General features: G+C 41.1%; 1 long non-coding RNA gene across 2 annotated transcripts in view; it reads left to right on the top strand.

Moving 5' to 3' along the window:
- The first annotated feature begins 659 nt into the window (after nucleotides 1-659).
- The window catches only part of LOC308571530, a 191,428-nt gene continuing 170,254 nt past the window's right edge, over nucleotides 660-21,833 (top strand). The window contains exons 1-2 of one of the 2 annotated variants that reach the window (XR_014001509.1): nucleotides 660-970; nucleotides 12,988-13,458. This is a non-coding gene — a long non-coding RNA (uncharacterized lncRNA). Of the gene's footprint in view, nucleotides 971-12,987; nucleotides 13,459-21,833 lie in introns of those variants that run through there. The other variant, XR_014001508.1, reaches the window with a different exon arrangement.

The raw sequence follows: 21,833 nt of genomic DNA, 5'->3' as shown, positions 1-21,833 counted from the left end.
GCGGTAGTCTCGTAATCTGGGGAACCGGGTTCGCATCTCCGCTCCTCCACATGAAGCTGCTGGGTGACCTTGGGCCAGTCACACTTCTTTGAAGGCTCTCAGCCTCACTCACCTCACAGAGTGTTTGTTGTAGGGGAGGAAGGGAAAGGAGAATGTTAGCCGCTTTGAGACTCCTTCGGGTAGTGATAAAGTGGGATATCAAATCCAAACTCCTCCTCCTCCTCCTCCTCTTCTTCTTCTGTGACAGTACTAAGACCTGGGAGACCATGGTTGAAATACCCACTCAGCCATGAAGTTCACTGGGTGACATTGGGCCAGTCGCTTGCTTTCAGCCTAACCTCTACCCCACAAGGTTGTTGAGAGGATAAAATGGGAAGGAGGAGAACTGTGAACACCACTTTGAGCTTCTTAGATAGGGATGTAAAAATAAAATAAATGCTAAAAATAAAACACGCCTTTAAGCATGACTGGAGACTACCTCACCATATTTGAGGTTTATGCCCTTTCAGAACATGAATGGCAGGGCTCAAGTCTGCTAGGGCAACTGTTTCCCCACTGTGACCCAGGCTGTGTCCTGCCATGGCTGTTTGCCCAGTAGAGCTAGCATGCAAACAGGCACTCACATGGCAAGTGTTTAGCCAAGGTCGCAGAATGTTCTGTTGCTTCAGCAGCTGAGTTACAGGAGAGATATACATGCAGGGAGCAACAGAGACAAGAGCTCTTCCAGGAAATTGAGTTTTATTTAGAAAGTACAACGAAAGAGCAAATGAATAGTGGACTGTTGAAAGCTTTCCAGGAGAGAGGGGAAGAGAGCCTTCGGTGAATGGCTCAGCTGCGCTGTGCAACTTCAGCTTGAGAGGCGGCAGAGGGAAGAATGAGGCTACAGTGAGAAAAGAAAAGTTCTAAAAGATTGTGTTCTTTATGCTCTGTTCAAACACAGGCAAAGGAAATGGCAATCAAGGTCATCAAGGTAAATCTAATGGTGTAGAAAGCCAATAAGTTTCCTCAGTCACAGCAAGATTTTCCAGATACAGTGCTTGGAGTTCCAAAGGCTAATTAAGCAGACAGGTTCTGACAGCAAAACTAACAAAGGGTACTATCGGGAGATGACTCAGGGCAATTCTGGTGTTCTACCAGATGTTCCAGACCTGTGACAACAACAACAACAACAACAACAACAACAACAACAACAACAGGCCTGTACAGACTCCAGAACTGGAAATATGTATCCCTATGCCCAAAAGCAGGAGAAAGGACCATTATATGTGTCGGTAATCAAGGGACAGGCACACTGTGGTAGAGCAGGATTTTGCACTAGAATTTGCTTTCTGCAGGAGCCACATTACTACTGCTGCAATTTGATTGCTTTAGGTGTTTATAATTGTTTAATTTACTGATGATGTTCTCCGGTTTTAATTACTGAGTGCAAGAGAGGTGGAATGTAAATGTTTTCAATATGTTGATACACTTGTTCTCATCAAATATCATGCTGGAGTACTGTCTGGGTTCTCTAGGGAAGAGTTGTAGCGCAGCGATAGAGCACCAAGAAAATCAGATGAAATGCAAACAATTCACAACTAAAAAACTAGAAATGCAGTCCTTTAAAACGGAAAGTGAAAATATCCATGAGCAAGTCACAAAAACAATAAAAAGTAGATTGAAATAAAAACCACTAATGAAGACTCTAAATGGAGGGTTGTACTTTATAAATATTGGGGCATATTTAGAATAACAGTGATAACTGGGTATGGATGGCTTTAATCTCTTGCTCTGTTTTGAAATTTGTGTTATAATGTGATGCACAGTACATTTTATTGCCTTCACATTCTGCTTTTATTGTGTGAATGATTTAGTAGTTTTGGTTTTAAGCTATTGTTAGACACCTTGAGTTTTGAGTATTATCTCTATTGGGGAACCTATCTGTTACAAGAAAATGTTGGTATGTGGCAGCGCCCTTCTATTAGGCTGATGACCACGGTATCAACAAGTGCATGTAAAAAAATGAGCCACCAAAGATATAACACCATTGAGCTTACATATCACTTTACACCATCTGTTGCATAATAATTTTCAGTAGAATCAGTTCACATCTTCAGTTGCCAGCAAACAAGTGCGAATAAATGAAGCCATGTGCAAGCACATGCAAATCACTCCTTAGTATGAATTACAGTGTAATACTTTCTATGTCTGCTCAAGAAATGAGTCCTGTTGAACTCAGCAAGATAACAGCCTGATGCATACACATGCTATGTGACCTCAAAGTGGCATGGCCCATATCCAATGGTTTGCAGCCCAAGATTGCATTCCTACCGTGCTCTCGGATCCACAACAGGAAGAACCGTTTAAGCAGTTGGACGGCATCAATGTAAATCCATAACTGGGGTGTGGGTAGGTGTTCTAATGTTTGCATTCATGCTTTTGAGTCTTTATGACTCTGTCATATTTTTTGGCACTTTTCAGTAAAAGCCACATTGGGAAAGGAGAGCGATAAATCTCAGGTGGGAGATTCTTTGAAGTTTTTGAACCAAGAAAGAAAAATTAAAAATAAAATAAAATAAATTGTCCAGTAGCAGCTTAGAGACCAACTAAGTTTGTTCTTGGTATCAGCTTTTGTGTGCATGCACACTTCTTCAGATACATTTATTTATTTATTATTTTATTTTATATATGTTTTGACTGCGTCAGACCAACATGGCTATCTACCTGAATCAAGATAGAAAAAGATGCTCTGGATGAAATTCAGTGTCACACTTTCCCAATAGTTCCACCAGTGCAAGTATTTTAGCTTGCCAAACAGAATGATACCCCTCCTCTCCTCCTGAGTGCTGTTCTGGGGGTTCTCCTGACCCCCCTGAGCCCATTTCAGAGTGCACAGGGGGAGGAGACAGGGGAAGCCCCATTGCACAAGGGAAGTTCTTGCCCAGGGCTTCCACCAACAAGGCTACTTAGGTGAATTCTGCCTCCTGCCTCTCAAGACTTTCTCAGTCTCAAGCAAGCAAGCAAACCTAGCAGGAACCATAAAGCAGGCATACCTTGCACGCTGGAGCGTACGTATGCTTCACCAAAATATTTCATTTTCCAGCAAGCTGTTGCTTTATTCAGCAGTGTAATCTTCAGAAAGGATTTGAGATGTGAACCTGGGTGAAATGCACAGCGGTAGCTCGGTCTAGAAGTTGCAAGAGCATAAATCATAGTGGCAAAGTCAGCATTAGCGAACAAAGGTCAAAACCTCCTGGAAAAAAACACACCCTAGCATCAGAAACATATTTCTTGTCTGAAGAGATGTGATCTACAGCCAGGCTTTCAAAGAAATATGCTTCCAATAGTTCCAATGTAGGCAGCTATACAAAAAGAATGACTGGGCTCTTACAAAACCACCCTGCTGTTTGAGAAAAGGTGGGAAAGCAATGGGTGCTTATCTAAATAAGGACCTCCACTTGTCCTCGTATAAACTCTTGAGCTGCTTGTAATGAACTCTGAAGATACTCTGTGTGCAGCACCTATACATGAAGATCAACAGATCCACAAATGATATTTAATTGAAAGTGTCCCCTCCCACCATCTGCATTCTGTTTGCTTTGCATTGAAATGAATGGGGTGGGATAACGTAATGACAATGTAACTATGCAATTTACATAAAGGCAACATAGCGATGCTATTTATGTGATTTATTACATAAGTTACATCATTTTGCCACAGCAGACAGCAAAATGAATAAGGTAGGTTTTTTGTGCAAGACAAACCACAGCAGAATGCAAACAATGCTGTATGATGAATACAGGGCAGAGTGGAAGACGATGCCTTCTTACCTCCTAAGTGATGGGTGGCCTTCGCAAATCCCCTGAGCTAGCCAACAGAAGAGGCAGCTGTTCTGGTATGATTCAACCACCAATCTGACCAGCTTCTGTATGTGGAATGGGGGAAGCACAATGTCACCTCATCCTTTGTATCAGACGGAAAAATGTTTAGGGCTGGCCCTGCAGAGATGTGAATAAAATGTAATGTCTGTCTAGTGCCCATTGCTGGGGGTGTGAAGAATAGAAGAGAAGGCTCCTTGGAATGTCATATTTGAAGTTTGATATAGCTTAGGCAAAGACATAAATTACATGTACAAAAGGCAATGCCTGGCCTGAGGAATCTATAATTTTTAACACTCATCCACTTGACATTGAAAGGGCTTTCATATTCTCTTCCTTTCTAACTACAGTACAAAAGAAGCAAATCTGTTTTTAAAATTTGACTTCTAATCTAATCACTGTTGTTTCATTGGCAGACTAAGCCCCTTTCTCTTTTTATTAGAAAGTCCAAATACAGAAATTAATAATAGTCATCTGCAATGAGATTAAGCAGCTCACAAACTTAGGCAAGAAATGTTTTACTTCCACCGTGCAATGTTAATGAAAACAAACAAATATCATAGATCGACAGCATGAAAGGTTATTTTTTTCCACATTAATAAAGTGAAAGCAGTCTACTGACTCAAAGGCACTCCTGTCATAGATAATTGCTCATTACATTATTATTTTTAGAGTAAATTCACATTATGTCAATTAACAAAAGTGTCTAAATTTAAAACTAGAGTACTGCCAGGGTGCAAAACAAGTTTAGAAAGTGGATTGAAATTAGGACCTTTCACTTTTAAATCAACCAGCTTTGAACACTCTTAATTTCAATGGGATTTAAATGCAATCATGGATTTGTTCACACATCAATTTGTATTACTTGTTTTCTCCATACCTGATTACAGTACACTAGATGGCTAGCATCTAAAATGTCTGAATCCAGTGTGTGAATTGAAAAGCATTTCATCTGAATTGATGTGAATGGATATAAACGCCCAACAGCGAAATGACTGCGTTGCATTCGTGAATATGTGTACCTGAACCAACCTCATGTGACTCAACTGTGTGAAACAAAACTGCAACTTTCAGATTTGTGTGTTCCTTCCCAGAACCCCACAATTGAGAATATTTGGATGTGAGATGTTGATATAGTCAAGAACCTGATTAAGATGAGCAGCTTTTGTTCTTTGAAGCTTTTGTGTTACACTATTTAACACTATTTAAGGGACGCTATTTAAGGGACGCGGGTGATGCTGTGGGTTAAACCACAGAGCCTAGGACTTGCCGATCAGAAGGTCGGCAGTTTGAATCCCCGTGACAGGGTGAGCTCCCGTTGCTCAGTCCCTGCTCCTGCCAACCTAGCAGTTCGAAACCACATCAAAGTGCAAGTAGATAAATAGGTACCACTCCAGCGGGAAGGTAAACGGTGTTTCCGTGTGCTGCTCTGGTTTGCCAGAAGCGGCTTAGTCATGCTGGCCACATGACCTGGAAGCTGTATGCTGGCTCCCTCGGCCAATAAAGCGAGATGAGCGCCGCAACCCCAGAGTCGTCCATGACTGGACCTAATGGTCAGGGGTCCATTTACCTTTACCTATTTAATGGTTTAATTTAGCATAACTTGAACTTAATACCCCAATTTCTGTAAAAACTCTCATGGAGTCTTTATAGTAAAAACACAATAGGAAAAAATATAATAGGTTAAAAATTAAAAGCAAATTTTAAACCAACAAATCAAGAATAACAATCAATAGCAGCCTTTGAAGTATTAATAAAGAGCAGCACAAAACTAAAAACTCTAGTGGGTAGCATAAAGAGTTGAAAACACTGAATTTTGGGTCACTGGAATAAAAAGGTAAACTGTTTTAAGTTGGGCAAAGAGTGGTACTCACCCAGTAGGGAATTTAATAATCTTGGCATTGCTACTGGCTATTATACCTGTCCTTCTGATCTCACAATTGGATGGAACAGAGAACAGGGTCTCCAGGGCTGACCATAGAGGACAGAAATGCTTATCAACATTTCCAGCTGAGTCTCTGCACCCCTCTCAAAAAACCAAACCAAACCAAAACCATATGTGCACGTGCATCTTCCATCATTGTGCAGGCACTGACTTTGGTATCTTGATAGACAAGACAAATTCCAGAGCCCAACACTCCACACTCCCCTCCAATGCCTATTCCTGGTACAGTCATACCTTGGATCCCGAACACCCTGGAACTCTGACATTTTGGCCCCCGAACGCCGCAAACCCGAAGTGATCGTTCTGGTTTGCAAACGTTCTTTTGGAACCGAATGTCCGACGGGGTTCCTGCGGCTTCTGATTGGCTGCAAGAGCTTCCTACAGCCAATCAGAAGCTACGGTTTGGTTTTTGAATGTTTTGGAAGTCGAACGGACTTCCGGAACGGATTCTGTTTGACTTCCAAGGTATGACTGTATAGCTGGAGGGAGAGAGATAAAATATTAGAGACACGTGACAGTTCTATTGGGGTTGAATCATGTTGTAAGAGAATGGTCCCACTTTCCCTGTGACAGCCATTTTATTATTTCCATGTTCCATCATGCTAGAACTCAAAATGTGAGAAAGAGGCAGAAGGGGAGAACTATAACGAGAGCATTGGGGCAGTGATCAGGGGAGCTAGCCATTCAGGGTACTCCATTCTTTTCCTCCCCCACCCCCTGGTCTCTCTCTCTCTCTCTCTCTCTCTCTCTCTCTCTCTCTCTCTCTCTCTGTCATACACCCCCCCCCAGCAGACACTCAACAATCTGTGGCCACCGATCATTAGGCTATTTTGGGGTGGGTTTTTTTGAGGGGGCTCTTTAGGGTTTTTGCCTAAATATTCTTATTCTTTTGCAAACTCAGGTGTTCCCCTGTCTTGTTTCTACTATCCCCCTTTGCCGCAGAGCAGTCACAAACCCAGCACCTGAGTTCACGATTAGTATATATGATGATAGTTTCTTACAACATGACTCCTTCTTTTAAAAAAAGCAGCACAGACCTGAATTTCTTTATGGTGGAATCTTCTCCCCAAGAACTCTGATTAATAACATTTTCTTTCCTGAGTCACGTAGCTGCTTGAAGCTTATAATGTAAGTGCCACCCACTAATTTATTTGTTGAGTCAAGTGAAATGATTTCATATTTCAGCAATCACAAAGGCCAAGGATGTGCAATCAGTTCTGAAGCAGAACACCCTACTGATTTTCGTTAAGTAGCTCTTCAAGACGAAAAGAGTAGAAATGACACATTCTATCCCTGTACTGGGAAGACTAAGCTCAATGGTCTGTTCCTCTTTTACTCTTACATTGGCTCCTGGCTGCTGGCTGTATTGGGTAGGGAGGGGAAAGAGGTAGCCAAACAGGCAAGGTGATACTAACAACAGAAATACAAAAAGCCTTTGGATTTGATTAATTTGGTTTGGATTTAATGACCGCTCTGTGCATTCCAGCCCCATTCTATCTCTCCTCTGTGTCTCTCTCTTAGTCTCTGGTTTGTTTTGCTACAATATCATACAATGTCTGACTCTTCCAGGAGGAGGTAGTGTTAAATGGCCTTGGTCCAGTATATCTGAAGGAACATCTCCACCCCCATTGTTCTACCCGGACACTGAGGTCCAGCACTGAGGGGCTTCTGGAGGTTCCCTCACTGCGAGAAGCCAAGTTACAGGGAACCAGGCAGAGGGCCTTCTCGGTAGTGGCGCCTTCCCTGTGGAACGGCCTCCCACCAGATGTCAAAGAGAACAACAACTACCATTCTTTTAGAAGACATCTGAAGGCAGCCCTGTTTAGGGAAGCTTTTAATGTTTGATGGATTACAGTATTTTAATATTTTTTTGGAAGCCGCCCAGAGTGGCTGGGGAAGCCCAGTCAGATGGGTGGGGTATAAATATATTATTATTATTATTAATATTATTAATTATTATTATCACTCTGAGCTTTATACTGAACTTCTAAGGGAAGTGGGGCTGCTTGATCCGCCACTCAGGCTATGAAGAGAGTGCTGTGGTTGGGAAATGATTCTAACCAATGCTTTCATTTATAAAATACTTTGATAAACAGAAACCCTTAAAAATCAGGCCTGCACAAACTTGAGATCAACCAAGGCAAAAGCAGCCCACCACCAACTTCGCAAAGAGGAAGCAAAACCAAGAGCTTTGTGTCAGGAAAAAGCAGCAATGCGAAAGCCAGCTGCAGGTGTCTGGAATGCAAAACAGGATGTTGATGTGTGGGACTGTACTAGTGGAAAAAAGGGGCAGTCTATTCATTGCACTGAGCACCGGATGTTGGCTCAGAGTGTCATCTGACCTGTACTGGAAGTACAGGGGTGGAGTTTGAGACTCTACTGCTGGAGACTGGAGAGTGCAGACACGTTTCTCTGTACTGCTGGAATGACAGGAATAAAGACATGTAAATAGACTCCTGTCTGTCTCTTTTCCCCTCCCTGGGGGAAAGCAGGGAGGAGGGAGGAGGGTGTGTTCTTCTCACGTTTGAGGAGGATCGCCGATTTGTGGCCTTGCCTGTATCCTGCCGGGAGACGCAGACGGGAAGGTCAACAAGGATCTCAAGCCGAATGCTTGGAGTGAGGCCAGTTACCTCTGACTGCGGCTGAGAATCCTGACACTTTGTTGACACCCTAGCAAGCCACCACACAGGGCTGGAAATCTACAATCAGGTTAGGGGTTCCTAAGTTGTATACATCTATTAAAGAGAATCATTTTATGCATAAATTGGCAATCAAAAAAGGCTACGAGCTAGTTCGCACATGAAGCCAAAGCTAACCATAGCTTAGTGTGAATACATAAGGGTGAAGTTTCCTGGAGAGGAAATCACAGCCAGGCATGTTGTGTGAACCTGGGTTCATGGTTTGCCTTGCTCCAGACAAACAATGAGTCGTAAACCCAAGCATCAGCTTTGGTAGCAGCTTGTGGTTTGGAAAAATGTAAACCACAAGCTTAAGCTTGGACAGTATGCTAAACCAAACCATGTCTTAGCTCACAGCAATGCAGCAGCAGGACCAGAGTAGCTCTCACATTATGAGATCCACACACTCACACATTTTCAGGGGGTGATTTAGTGTTACATGCACTGTAACACTAAGGAAGATTTTGGACATCATATGGCAGGAAAGAGTTTCAAACAACGATGGGCTCTCCCAAGCCCACATTCCCAGCATTCTTGCATTATTTTATTATTATTATTATTGTTGTTGTTTAGTCGTTTAGTCGTGTCTGACTCTTCATGACCCCATGGACCAGAGCACGCCAGGCACTCCTGTCTTCCACTGCCTCCCGCAGTTTGGTCAGACTCATGTTTGTAGCTTCAAGAACACTGTCCAACCATCTCGTCCTCTGTCATCCCCTTCTTCTTGTGCCCTCCATCTTTCCCAACATCAGGGTCTTTTCCAGGGAGTCTTCTCTTCTCATGAGGTGGCCAAAGTATTGGAGCCTCAGCTTCACGATCTGTCCTTCCAGTGAGCACTCAGGGCTAATTTCCTTAAGAATGGATATGTTTAATCTTCTTGCAGTCCATGGGACTCTCAAGAGTCTCCTCCAGCACCATAATTCAAAAGCATCAATTCTTCGGCGATCAGCCTTCTTTATGGTCCAGCTCTCACTTCCATACATCACTACTGGGAAAACCATGGCTTTAACTATACGGACCTTTGCTGGCAAGGTGATGTCTCTGCTTTTTAAGATGCTGTCTAGGTTTGCCATCGTCTTTCTCCCAAGGAGCAGGCGTCTTTTAATTTCGTGACTGCTGTCACCATCTGCAGTGATCATGGAGCCCAAGAAAGTAAAATCTCTCACTGCCTTCATTTCTTCCCCTTCTATTTGCCAGGAGGTGATGGGCCCAGTGGCCATGATCTTCCTTTTTTTGATGTTGAGCTTCAGACCATTTTTTTGCGCTCTCCGCTTTCACCCTCATTAAAAGGTTCTTTAATTCCTCCTCACTTTCTGCCATCAAGGTTGTGTCATCTGCATATCTGAGGTTGTTGATATTTCTTCCGGCAATCTTAATTCTGGCTTGGGATTCATCCAGCCCAGCCTTTCGCATGATGAATTCTGTATATAAGTTAAATAAGTTGTTGTTGTTGTTGTTGTTGTTGTTGTTGTTGTTGTTATTATTATTATTATTATTATTATTATTATTATTATTATTATTATGTTTCATATGGCCTGAATTAAGTTTCAGTTTGTCCTACCACATCCAGTTTCGTATTGCCATCAGACAGCACTTCAGGAACTTGTAACTAGTTTCCTAGGATGAGTTGATAATAAGAGCTAGAGCTGGGTTTCCTTAGCATTTTGATGCCTCTTCACCCAAAACCTTTTACCCAGTAGTTGAATATAGATGTTTAAAAGTATGGTGGGGGCAGGGGCATATGGAACTCTGCAGCACTCCATAGGCCAATTGCTGAGGAACTGAACATTATTTTCCCCAATCATATCTTCTGAGACTTGCCCTCACTGAACTCACAAGAGCTCCTCAAAACATGGCATGGCCCAGTTCTGCAAAGCAGTAGACCATGGCTTCTGCGAGGTCTATGACGCTCCAGCTTTTTTACTCTGCCCCCCCTAATTTCTTTTTGAAATGTAAACTACATCTTAAACAGTTCCATTGAATGAACATTGTAATTTTTCTGGGAAGCTAGAGAATGAGAATTAATTATGATAGGATTTCTTCGATTTTACAATTACTAACATAAACTAAAATTCATATTACCATTACATTTAAAAGGACACAGCTCTACCCGTTAATTTGGAAAACCCATTAAACCAGTGTTTAATAAATAAGAGGATGGAATCTTGAATGTGATTAGACAGTTTCTTTTAATGGGAAGCATTCAGATGTAACACATTGATAGGTAACAGATAAAGACTAATCCTCTGACATAAACTGACAGCACTCTATTGGATTAAATTGTGCTACTTCAGTGGAGCTTTGCTAATATATAGCAGCTGGGAAATTAGACCATAATACATGTATTATCTTTGAAGCACAGGCTCTCAAACTTAGCCAAACTTATTACCACCATCCATTCTTGTAATTGTCCAGCCCCTACTAACTTTTGCATATTTCTGTACTTTGATATAAGGCTTGGGTTCACAGATATCTTATGTGAGTGGAAAGAAACTAATCCAGAATGCAGCAGCTAGACTGGTGACTGGGGGTGGCTGCCAAGAACATATAACACTGGTCCTGAAAGACCTACATTGGCTCCCAGTACGTTTCCGAGCACAATTCAAAGTGTTGGTGCTGACCCTTAAAACCCTAAATGGCCTCAGCCCAGTATACCTGAAGGAGCGTCTCCACGCCCATAGTTCTGCCCAGACACTGCGGTCCAGCTCCGAGGGCTTTCTGGCAGTTCCATCACTGCGAGAAGTGAAGTTACAGGGAACCAGGCAGAGGGCCTTCTCGGTAGTGGCACCCGCCCTGTGGAACATCCTCCCACAAGATGTCAAGAAAATAAACAACTACCTGACATTTAGAAGACATCTGAAAGCAGCCCTGTTTAGGGAAGTTATTAATGTTTTAGCATGTTTTTAATATTCTGTTGGGAGCCACCCAGAGTGGCTGGAGAAACACCGCCAGATGGGCAGGGTATAAATAATAAATAAATGAAATAATAATAATAATAATAATAATAATAATAATAATAATAATAAGCATTATTATGGAACCAGGAAAACTTATCCATGAGTAGAGTACTGCTCGCACACATATGGATCCAACCCATATTTGCACTCTCTCTCACACACAAACTTTCTGAAGCAAAACAAAAACAAGAAACTCTTCCAAGGCAGCTTTTGTTTTTTGCTTTTTTAAAAAATGGGGGGGGGGAATGGTGCTGTCCATTGCGCTGATATTTAGATCCCTCAAAATACCCTGCATATCTCAGCACACATACAGTGGTACCTTGGTTCTCAAACTTAATCTGTTCCAGAAGTCGGTTCCAAAACCAAAGCGTTCCAAAACCAAGGCACGCTTTCCCATAGAAAGTAATGCAGAATGGATTAATCTGTTCTGGACTTTTAAAAACAACCCCTAAAATAGCAATTTATCATGAATTTTACTATCTAACGAGACCATTGATTCATAAAATGAAAGCAATAATCAATGCACTGTACTATAAAATAAATAAGACAGTATTGTAGATGATAAAAATTAAAATTAATTGTTTTTCTTACCTGCACTGATGATAGTCATTGTTTGGATGTGGGTCTTTTATCCATTTCCACATCATACAATCAGTCAATCAATCAATCAATCAATCAATCAATCAATAGCTGAACTGGGTTCCACACAGTCACAAAAACAAATTAACCGAAAAAGCCTCAAAAACAAAAACGCAAAATAAATAGCAAAAACAAAAACGCCAAACTTAATCCCTTCCAGAAGTCCGTCTGACTCCCGAAATTTTTAAAAACCAAGCCTCAGCTTCTGATTGGTGCAGATGCCCCAGAAACAATAGCCGAAAGCTGCATCAGACATTTGGTTTCTGAAAAACGTTAGAAAACTGGAACACTTACTTCCGGGTTTCCAGCATTTGAGAATCAAGGTGTTTGAAAGCCAAGGTACCACTGTATATGTATTATTTGTAATCCAATGTATGTTGATGCTTTAAATCCTGGAGGGGTAGCCTATGGCCGTCCAGATGTTGCTGAGCTACAACACTCATCATCCCTTGGTGACTGGGGCTGATAGAAGTTGTGGTCCAACGACATCTGAAGGACCCCATTCCTGCTTTAGAATCAAATTCTGCATATCTTCATCAAAGCTGAAGCAGTGCGTGGAGATCAGAAATATTTTATAATTTGTTTTCTTTGAAACTGTCTGACTTTTAAACATGTTTAGGATTGTGCTATCTTGTGTGATTAAAATCAGTGGGACAATAGTTAATAATGACCAACATGCTGTTGATATTAATGGAATTTAAACTGAGCAGAGTTTTTCTGCATTGTTGCCCAAGAATCTAGATTCTGATGGCTTTATTTTGAGTATGTTCTTTGAGGCAAAACAATGACTTTGCATTCCTGTTTGCATTACAAGTCACAATTCAGGGTAAACTGTCATAAGTAGAAGTCTCTTAATTATTTGATGAATGAGCTGATTCCTGAGGGTTTATTTTGTGTTTGCTGGTTTACAGAGAGATGGAATGATGCCTATCAGAATGCCATTTGATTTGGAATAAGAGGGTCTTATCCTCCTTGGATTGGTTGGAACTTGTCTCAGATATACGTGAACAATGCATTTCTCATTATAACAGAAACAAAAGACTTGACAACGAGATTATTGGAAATCCATTAATTACAACCATTATAAGAGTTAATACAGCATCCTAGAAAACGTATCTTTGTACTTTTTGGCAGATTTTATCTTGTGTCCTGTAAAACCAATAAGAACAAAACAGCTAAGTTAATCAGTTTAATTAAGCTCTTTGCATCCCAATTTATTGTTTCCATGTGATTACAAGAAAGAATTGCAGAACTAATTATCCCATTGTTACACTCTATTCAGCAGAATGTATCTAATCAAAGATTTTTTATATATTAAAAAAACACATGCTGCACAATTAATTTTAAATCAAACACAATTCTTACACAAAGTGCTGTATTTTTCACCCTCCCCCAGGAACACTGTTCTTCTAACATCATTTAATTATTAGGACACAATTAAAGTTTTAAAAATTATTTCACAGTTTGGCTCACTTGAGGGATGGAATGGAGGGAGGTGCTGACGTCGGTGCGATGCAAAGTCCACCATTCTTAAATGGGAATCTTGGTAAGAGCTTTGGCAAAATTATTCTCTGTGTACTTTGTGGTCTCATTCCAATTATAGCTAATCAAACGACTTGCTGCTGTGAGCCCCTGAATGCCAGCTTTCATGACATCAGATCAGCTAGAGTATACATTAAACTGTAATTTACAGTTGCTTGTGCAGGAAAGCACACACACAGAGTCCACCTCCCCAAATAAAACTCCATCCCAGAAGACACAATCTTATTAGGGAACATACAACAAAGCTGTCATCTATTTGCTACTGGGCTGAAATGAAGATCTCTCTCTGGTGTATAAAGCCCTGCTTAGAATTCTTCCTGTCCTTGGAGATGAGGATCCTGAGTTTCCCAGGTGTCCTCTTCATTTCAGAGAGAACCTGCTGGGATCCTTACTCTGAGAACTTAGACACCTGTGTCATCAAAGAACCCACTATATTGTTGTGTTATTTGATTTCTTCCTTTCACTATCCTTCAGCCCTCCCCCCCCCCCAGTTCTCTCTCATCACTAGGATATAAAATCCCAGATTCCTTATTAGGTCCTCTTTTTGTGTATCTCTTTCCTTGTTTTCTCTGAGGCAATACATTTATTTATTTATTGCATTTATATTCTAGCTTTTTATCTGAGGAGATCAAGGTGATGTACATGGTTCACACCTTCAAGAGTATGAAACTGCATTTAGCATTGAAACGAAATGTTCTCCTTATCAAATTAACACATGCTCGTCTTCAGAAATGTGGCGGTGATAGCGGACTCTAGAAGTACTACGTGTGTTGGGAGGACTGTGAAGTGAAAGTGAAGCATTTCCATAGAAGTCGTGCAATGTTTTTGATGGTTTTTGAATGTCATAGATAATTTAAATAAGAGACAGTGTTACGAAAATTAGAAAATGAAAGGTTAAGCGGCTGCCAATCAGTTCACAAGCCAGGAAAATATTGAGATCAATGGAAGCATAACGATCGCTAGAACTGACGAGGGGAGGAAGTTCGGGGATGCTGCTCCCACCTTCTTTGGTCGGAACAAAGAACAGAAGAAACAAAACATGACATCAGTGCTTCCCTTCCTTATCTATCATCCCAGTGATGTTGCACTTAATTGCCAGAATACTGGAAGCACAGAGCAGCTTTTCATTTTATGGAGCTCTTGAGCAGAATAGTGCCACGACCCTGGCGTTCAACAGTGACTTGGACACAGAGTCTGAGGCTGCAGAGCTACCTGCTGAGAGACTAGGCCTACCTGGTTCAGGGCTCTGAGCCAGCTGCTGGTCAGAAGACTACTGAGCCTGAGGTTGGCATACAGGGGCCACAGAAAACCTCCCATAGCACTGGGGTATAGAGGATCAGGACCTTCTCCTGAGCCTGAGGAACCAAATGCCTTCCACATTTGGTGGTCCAGTGATGCAGAGAACCCACCAAACAGAAGGCCATAGATCAGAGGAGTACCTTTCTTCAGGCCAGAGACAAGCTAAGTTCTCCACAAGGGATGGAGCCTGGGAGAAGTGATCTGGGGACAGAGGGTTAAGGCTCAGCTTGCTTTTGACCTTTGTTGGAGCAAGCTATACACTTGGAGCTGTCCATGGTCCTATAACTATGGATCTCTCTTGCCCTGTGGGCTTTTCTGCAGAACCAGAGCAACACAAATGACCTTCCCCTATATATCTTAATTATAATGGCAACATTTACTTATAGAAAATGGGATAATTTGGAGGAGGGAGGGCCCTCTGCTCATACACCCCAGATTTTCCTTAGATTGATTTGTACATCTTATTGACTTTCTGTAGCTATATTCTAAAAAACGAATAAAAGGTAAAGGTAAAGGGACCCCTGACCATTAGGTCCGGTCGTGACCGATTCTGCGGTTGCGGCGCTCATCTCGCTTTACTGGCCGAGGGAGCTGGCGTTTGTCCGCACACAGCTTCTGGGTCATGTGGCCAGCATGACTAAGCTGCTTCTGGCGAACCAGAGCAGCCCACGGAAATGGCGTTTACCTTACAGCTGGAGCGGTACCGATTTATCTACTTGCACTTTGACGTGCTTTCGAACTGCTAGGTTGGCAGGAGCAGGGACCGAGCAACGGGAGCTCATCCCGTTGCAGGGATTCGAACCGCCAACCTTCTGATCGGCAAGTCCTAGGCTCTGTGGTTTAACACACAGTGCCATAGTCATATATTAAACATGCACACATCTCAAATGTCTATAGCCCTAATTGGGGCACTGTACTTTGAAATGCTTATGATTCTTTCCTCCAGAGGTTGATATAGGGCATCTATGTACTTTAAAGTGTGAAGAACCCCACTAACTGATCTGTAAACAATTTCTAAGCCCAAGACGTGATGTTACAGATATTACCACAGATGCTGTAAGTGTACTTCCATCCTACACCATTATTAGAGATCTAGGGTGAATGTGTCCTGGAGTTGTCAGTATGAAGGTGAGAGAAAAAGAGACATAGTATGAGAAAAAGAAAAGAAAATGAAAACATGAAATTATGGGGGAAGTTCTAGTCTCTTTAAAGTCATAAAGTCAAATTAGCATGTGATCAGGATTTTACATGCATTAGAAATGGCAATTTTAAATGTCCACCTCTCAGCAAAATAAGCTAAAATTTGATTGTACAAAGGTGATTAGTAATTTAGTAATTAGTAATTTAAATGTTCTGTGGTAAAATACTCCCACGTACTATTAATGGGGAACTATCAGGTGAATTGTCCTTCAGTGGGTATATGTATGATTTCCAGTATGGACTACGTATTTTAAAAAGTAACATTAGCATTTTTTTACTTGATAATATATTTTATTTAATATATCAAGTGATGTTTTTTAAAAATAAAAATCAGAATTTTATGTAACTGCAAAAACTTTGGCGAGTTGAAACCATATTTTCAGAACTTGGTAAGTGAATGCTGAATTCTATTCTGTCCTTGGCTTTCACTGCTGCACACACGCTTGCTGTTAGATATGCCATTTGCTCAGCCGTTTGGAGTGCTGAAATCAATAATTACGATCACACACAGGGCTGCTAGATGACTGCCTGACCCAAATAATAAATTTTGAGATAAAAATATACCCATCAGCTTGACCGATTTCCAATTGTGTAATTTCAGTACAGCTATATTTGGGGAAATTGTTGATGCAAACTGGTCATTTGAAAAACAACAACAATTTTTTGGCTTCTTGGTTACACATCAGCTTGCTAAAATAACTTGGTTTTCACAAAGGCAAAGGTTCAAAGGGGTAGCGGCAAATTTTGAAGTGCAGGAGTTTAGCATCACAGCTCCTCATAATGCCCCCCCCCCCGAGAGTTCTGGTTACAGAGATGGCAATGAAACATTGGGAGAAGCTCCAAATATGGCAGAGAAATGGGAGAGATCCTGTTTGTAAGGTTGTCCTGCATAGAACCCCTCCCCATGTTTACAAAATTAGCAGTTTTATAGAGAAAAGCAACCTTGTTTCTATCTTCGAGGTTCAAGTAAGTAGTATTGGGTTAGTGAAGGAAAATGAGCATGCATTTACAATGAGTGAATTATGTTCTACCATCTTGTACTCATTCATGCCCAAGATACCTAAGGGAGTCATCCAGACAGCGACATTCTTGGGATGGGGATAGAAATTTACTGGGTGGTAGCTGACTAAATTATACTCAGAGTAGACTGATTGACATGAACATACGCTGGACTAATTTAAGTCCATTTATGTCAGTGGGTCTACTCTGAATACAATTTAACCAGATACCACCCATTGACACAACTATTGCTATTGAACATGTTGATTCTTAATGGCATACAAAAGAGTCATGCAGCTAGAATCAGGTGAAACAACAAGCTGTCTTTTGCAGCTAATGAGTGCAGGGATCACCATGGACTTTGGAAAGACTTCATCACAAACATAGAGCTCTGGCTCTGGTGATGGGTCCTGCTGCTCTGGTTCCTGTGCACTGATCACCATCCCCTCATCATCCTCTGAGTACTTCTTACACCAATCTCTCCTTCCCCATCCCCAGCTTGCTCTGATGTGTCCCAGTCCTCATGACACCCCTTTCCAGGATCTTCTTCCTCCTCTTCCCTGTTGTCCTGCCAGTTCATGACATATATGCCTGCCTGGTCACTTTGATCTTAGGGAGAGACATATTTATCAGTGCCATATGCTCTCAAGATCTGTCCTATGTCCACTAAGAATAGGGATTTTGGAATGTTGCTTCCAATGAACATCAGGCAAGTATCAACATTTAGGCACCTGAGACTTTCTCTGTAGGGTGGGCCAGTTGTGTTGCTATACTACATTAATCTACTGATTTGTGGCACATTTTGTGGTTGTTTTATGAATGTAACTTTACCATTGATTTTATGCTACTCATTGTCATGATATTTTTTCTTAATGTATAGAAAGTTGTGCCTTACAAACAATAAATAATATTGTGGGAGGGGAAAAATAATGGTCAAGGTGAAACAATGGTAACCCAAATCTGCTCTTCCTAAATCTGGAAGGAAAGAAACACCACCACATGTTCCTGATGAATGGAATTTTCTGTCTTTTGTGAAGCTACTGAGACGTCTCTCAGAGGTGGTACCGGTAAATTCCCTCACCCACCCCAAGTTTCACTTGTTTGGTTACAAGAATAATTTGACCTGTGTCATCAGAATTCTGGGGGAGGGGATGCATTAGCAAAATGTCTTTTGATCCTAATTAAAACATCAATGACAGCTATTTCTATTTCAGCTTTGTGGACTGTCGGCAACTCATTGCAGTTCAAGGGGTCGTCATCCACTTATGTCACACTCTCTAATTAACTGTGATGCTCAGATGCCCTTCCAAAAGAAAATGATATGGTGATTTGAAGTCCCAATTTTCAGTTAAAGGATGCGTGCAGATCATCTAGTTAATCCTGGAGAATTTTTTTTTAAAAAATGCTGTTCTAAAAGAGTATGTAGAAAAAACAGAAGCAACAAGGAAAGCCCAAATCTGCTTCTTCCCATCTCACACAAATCACAGCTGTATTTTCTTTCTCAAATTGCTATTTGATATACCTTGGAAGTCATACACCTTCCCAGATGGAAAACTAGTTTTAGATCTCGCTCTGACAGGTAGATGTGACTTGCATTCAAGATACTTTGAGGAGCAGATGGTCAGTTTAATAAGCTATCAATGACCATTATGAATGATCAAGCCATGTCCGAGTCTACTGGGAGAACTGTTTTGCATAAGACAGCATGCCTGCAAAAATATGATGATCAACCAGCAATGCAAGACCTTTCAGCTAGCATTTGGTTACTGGAATAAGTATGATCAGACAGTTTCAACCTAGTACATTTTTAAAATTTCAGTAAGAAGCTATTTTATATGCTTACATTTTATCTGATGCTAAATTTGACCTTTAAAGTTTAAAACCTTCCATTGTTTGGGGACATGTTTATGAAGGTTCATCTCTTCCCACGTGTACCAACCCCAAGCCTTAGAACTTTCCTGGAGGTTTTTTTCTGGGTCCCTCACCCAGGTGTGTCATGTTTTTTAGATGGTAAGCCTGCAGTTAGGAACTGTCTTGTTTTGTATGTAAGCTGTTCTGGAAGCCCCTTTGCCTGAAAAGCAGGGTACAAATGCTCCAAATAACCAAGTGCTCTTCTCTGATGGCATCCCATTATCAAATGCCCTCCTTTGAATGGCTTGCCTAGTGCCTAATTTAATGTCCTTTCAGAGCCAATAGAAACCCTATTTATTTTCCAAGGGCTTTTAAATTTGGTGTTCTGTTCAACATTCTTTGATATTGATTTAGTTTTTTAAAGCTTGTTTCTATGCTGCATCACATTTATTGTATCACTATGGTAGAGTTACTGATTTTTAACTTCCTGTAATGCTGACACGAGAGGTTTTGTAATCAGTTGACTTATAAATACCACAAATAAATGAAAATTGAGCATTTGGGAAGCACCGATTATAACGCGCGGGGGGGGGGGGACTACCAATATCAGTCTGATGTTATGTTCTAGTGTATAGTAGTAGCAGAGCATAGGGTTCTGTCCAGTGCTAGCCTTAATCAGAGTAGACCCATTGAAATTAATAGACACAAGTAACTTAGGCCCATTAATTTCAGTGGGTCTGCTTTGAGCAGGGCTAGCATTGGCTAGACCCATAGAGCCTGGTGATGGGTTTCAGTATATGCAGAAGGGACTAGGCTTGCCATGTCACACTCCTGCACATGGGGCAAAGAGTTCACACATGCAGATAGGACTTTTGTCTGACTTCAAACAAAATTTTTTTCAGTGGAATCACTTTACATGTTCAGCAAACTCCTAAACATGTTTAACCAGAAGTAGATCTCATGGAGTTGGAGCTTACTCCCTTGTGGCAAGTGTGTTTAGGATTGCAGCCTAAATATCTCTGAACTTAATAGTTGTTTTAAGGTGTGGTACATTTAAAATTGCTCTTATACTGTTATACTACCTCCACTTGTAGTTTGAAATATCTGGAAGTAATGGAGCAAAATCCAGGTGCTGATTTAAAACCAAGCTGTTCCTTCTGTAGAAGTTTTGTTTTAATCAAGACCGAGGAAAGTGTTGCTTACTACCTCCCCTAGCTCTGAAATACTTTATTGCTATTTTCTGGTACATTAAGGAAATCCCAAAATGAGGTGTTTGGAACAAATTGCAGCTCTCTCATTGAAGCCAAGCAAGTAATTCCAGATGGTAGTTTGGAACTCACTATACAACCATGAATTTATATGCTTGTGAATAGCTATTCATGACTGCAACTTAATTCCATGTTCCTTTTTTGGCACTGCTGTTCATCTTTAACTCCACCATGGTGTAAAACTTGGTTTTTTGTAAAGCACTGAATCATTCATTCTATTTTTTTTTCCCTTAAATGAGCTCAGAGTTCCCATAAATGTAAATATTTCAGGAAGGCACAATGCCAGCCTACTTTTGACAAAAGACTACTGTAGCAAGTACCCAATATAACTAACCAATCTACATTTGGAAAAGTCCATAATAGAAGTATTTGGAAATGCCTTTTCCAGCATGACAGAATTTTCTCAGTGTCACTGGTTCTCTCACAAAACTGACTGCATGTTTTAAACAAATGGCTATCTTTCATCTGAGCCACATTGCAAGGATTCTTTAGATCTCAAAAGCAAAGGCAAGCAAAATGAATAGTACAGTTATTTCAGCCTACAGTTACAATACTATCAATTCAGGGCTTTTTTCAGCCAGAACTTGCCAGAACTCAGTTCCAGCACCTTTCAGGCGGGCTCCATTGCCATTCAAAGACAACGAGGGGGGCATTCATAGTGAGTTCTGGCACCTCATTTTCTAGAAAAATAGCACTATCATCATAAGAGATTTTGCCGTGTCACTGTTTCCTATATTAACCAAGTAACCCATGAGAACATAATCACTTGGGAACAAATAAGACACTCTTCATCTCCTAGGAACTATCTTCTTGAGATTTGTCTGTTGGGAGTGCAGTTGCACATGTGTTTGATTATGACACACTGCTCTCATTCATATGTCATGTTAAACATTTTATGTTTTGAAAATCAGAAACAATTCATCTTGAACTCATATGTTCTCCCTTCCCCTTTTGATGCACCACGAGGAAAAGTTCAGAAGTTCCCACTGCTATTTATATTAACTGCCGTTTAATCTAAACTTAAATAAACCATGTTTGGCTGAAACAGCTCCGCCTTCCAACCATAATTGATGGAGTCAGATTGTTTTAACCAGGCATACTTAACACGAACCCTGTTTTGGTTGGGATGACACACTAAACTGCTGTTAATCTAAATGAGAAGCTTTAGATCCTTCTCACGGCCACAGCATAGAAAGAAAGTGAGCCTTGCTGACTCTTGTTCTCCTAAAACTTAACAGTTGTTTAGCATTATGCCCAAACGGTTGTGCCAGTTGATCAGGGAGCAAAGGATTGCGCGTTTATGATTTCACTAGCCATAGTACATGCACATCATTTATGGTGAAGGCATTGTAACCAGTCCCATGTAGAGCAACAGGGCATCAGGGAGCAGGCCTGTGGCATGCAGCCCCTCGTTGCACATTGCAGACAGAACCAGTCTGCTCATGTGCCACATACATCTGCATGGTGGTGCCCTGTGTGCGGCAGTTGGTGGGGCTAGTTGGCACATACAGTGTCAGGGGTGGGGCTACACATTGGGACATATGTGCAAATAGGTTAACTCTTGAAAAGAAAAACCTCATGAGACAAACAACTGCATC

The sequence above is a fragment of the Podarcis bocagei genome (genome assembly GCF_964188305.1).
Source record: "Podarcis bocagei genome assembly, chromosome: 1".
NCBI lineage: Eukaryota > Metazoa > Chordata > Lepidosauria > Squamata > Lacertidae > Podarcis > Podarcis bocagei.
Note: the sequence above shows the minus strand (reverse complement) of the source record. Positions and strands in the feature narration are given on the sequence as shown.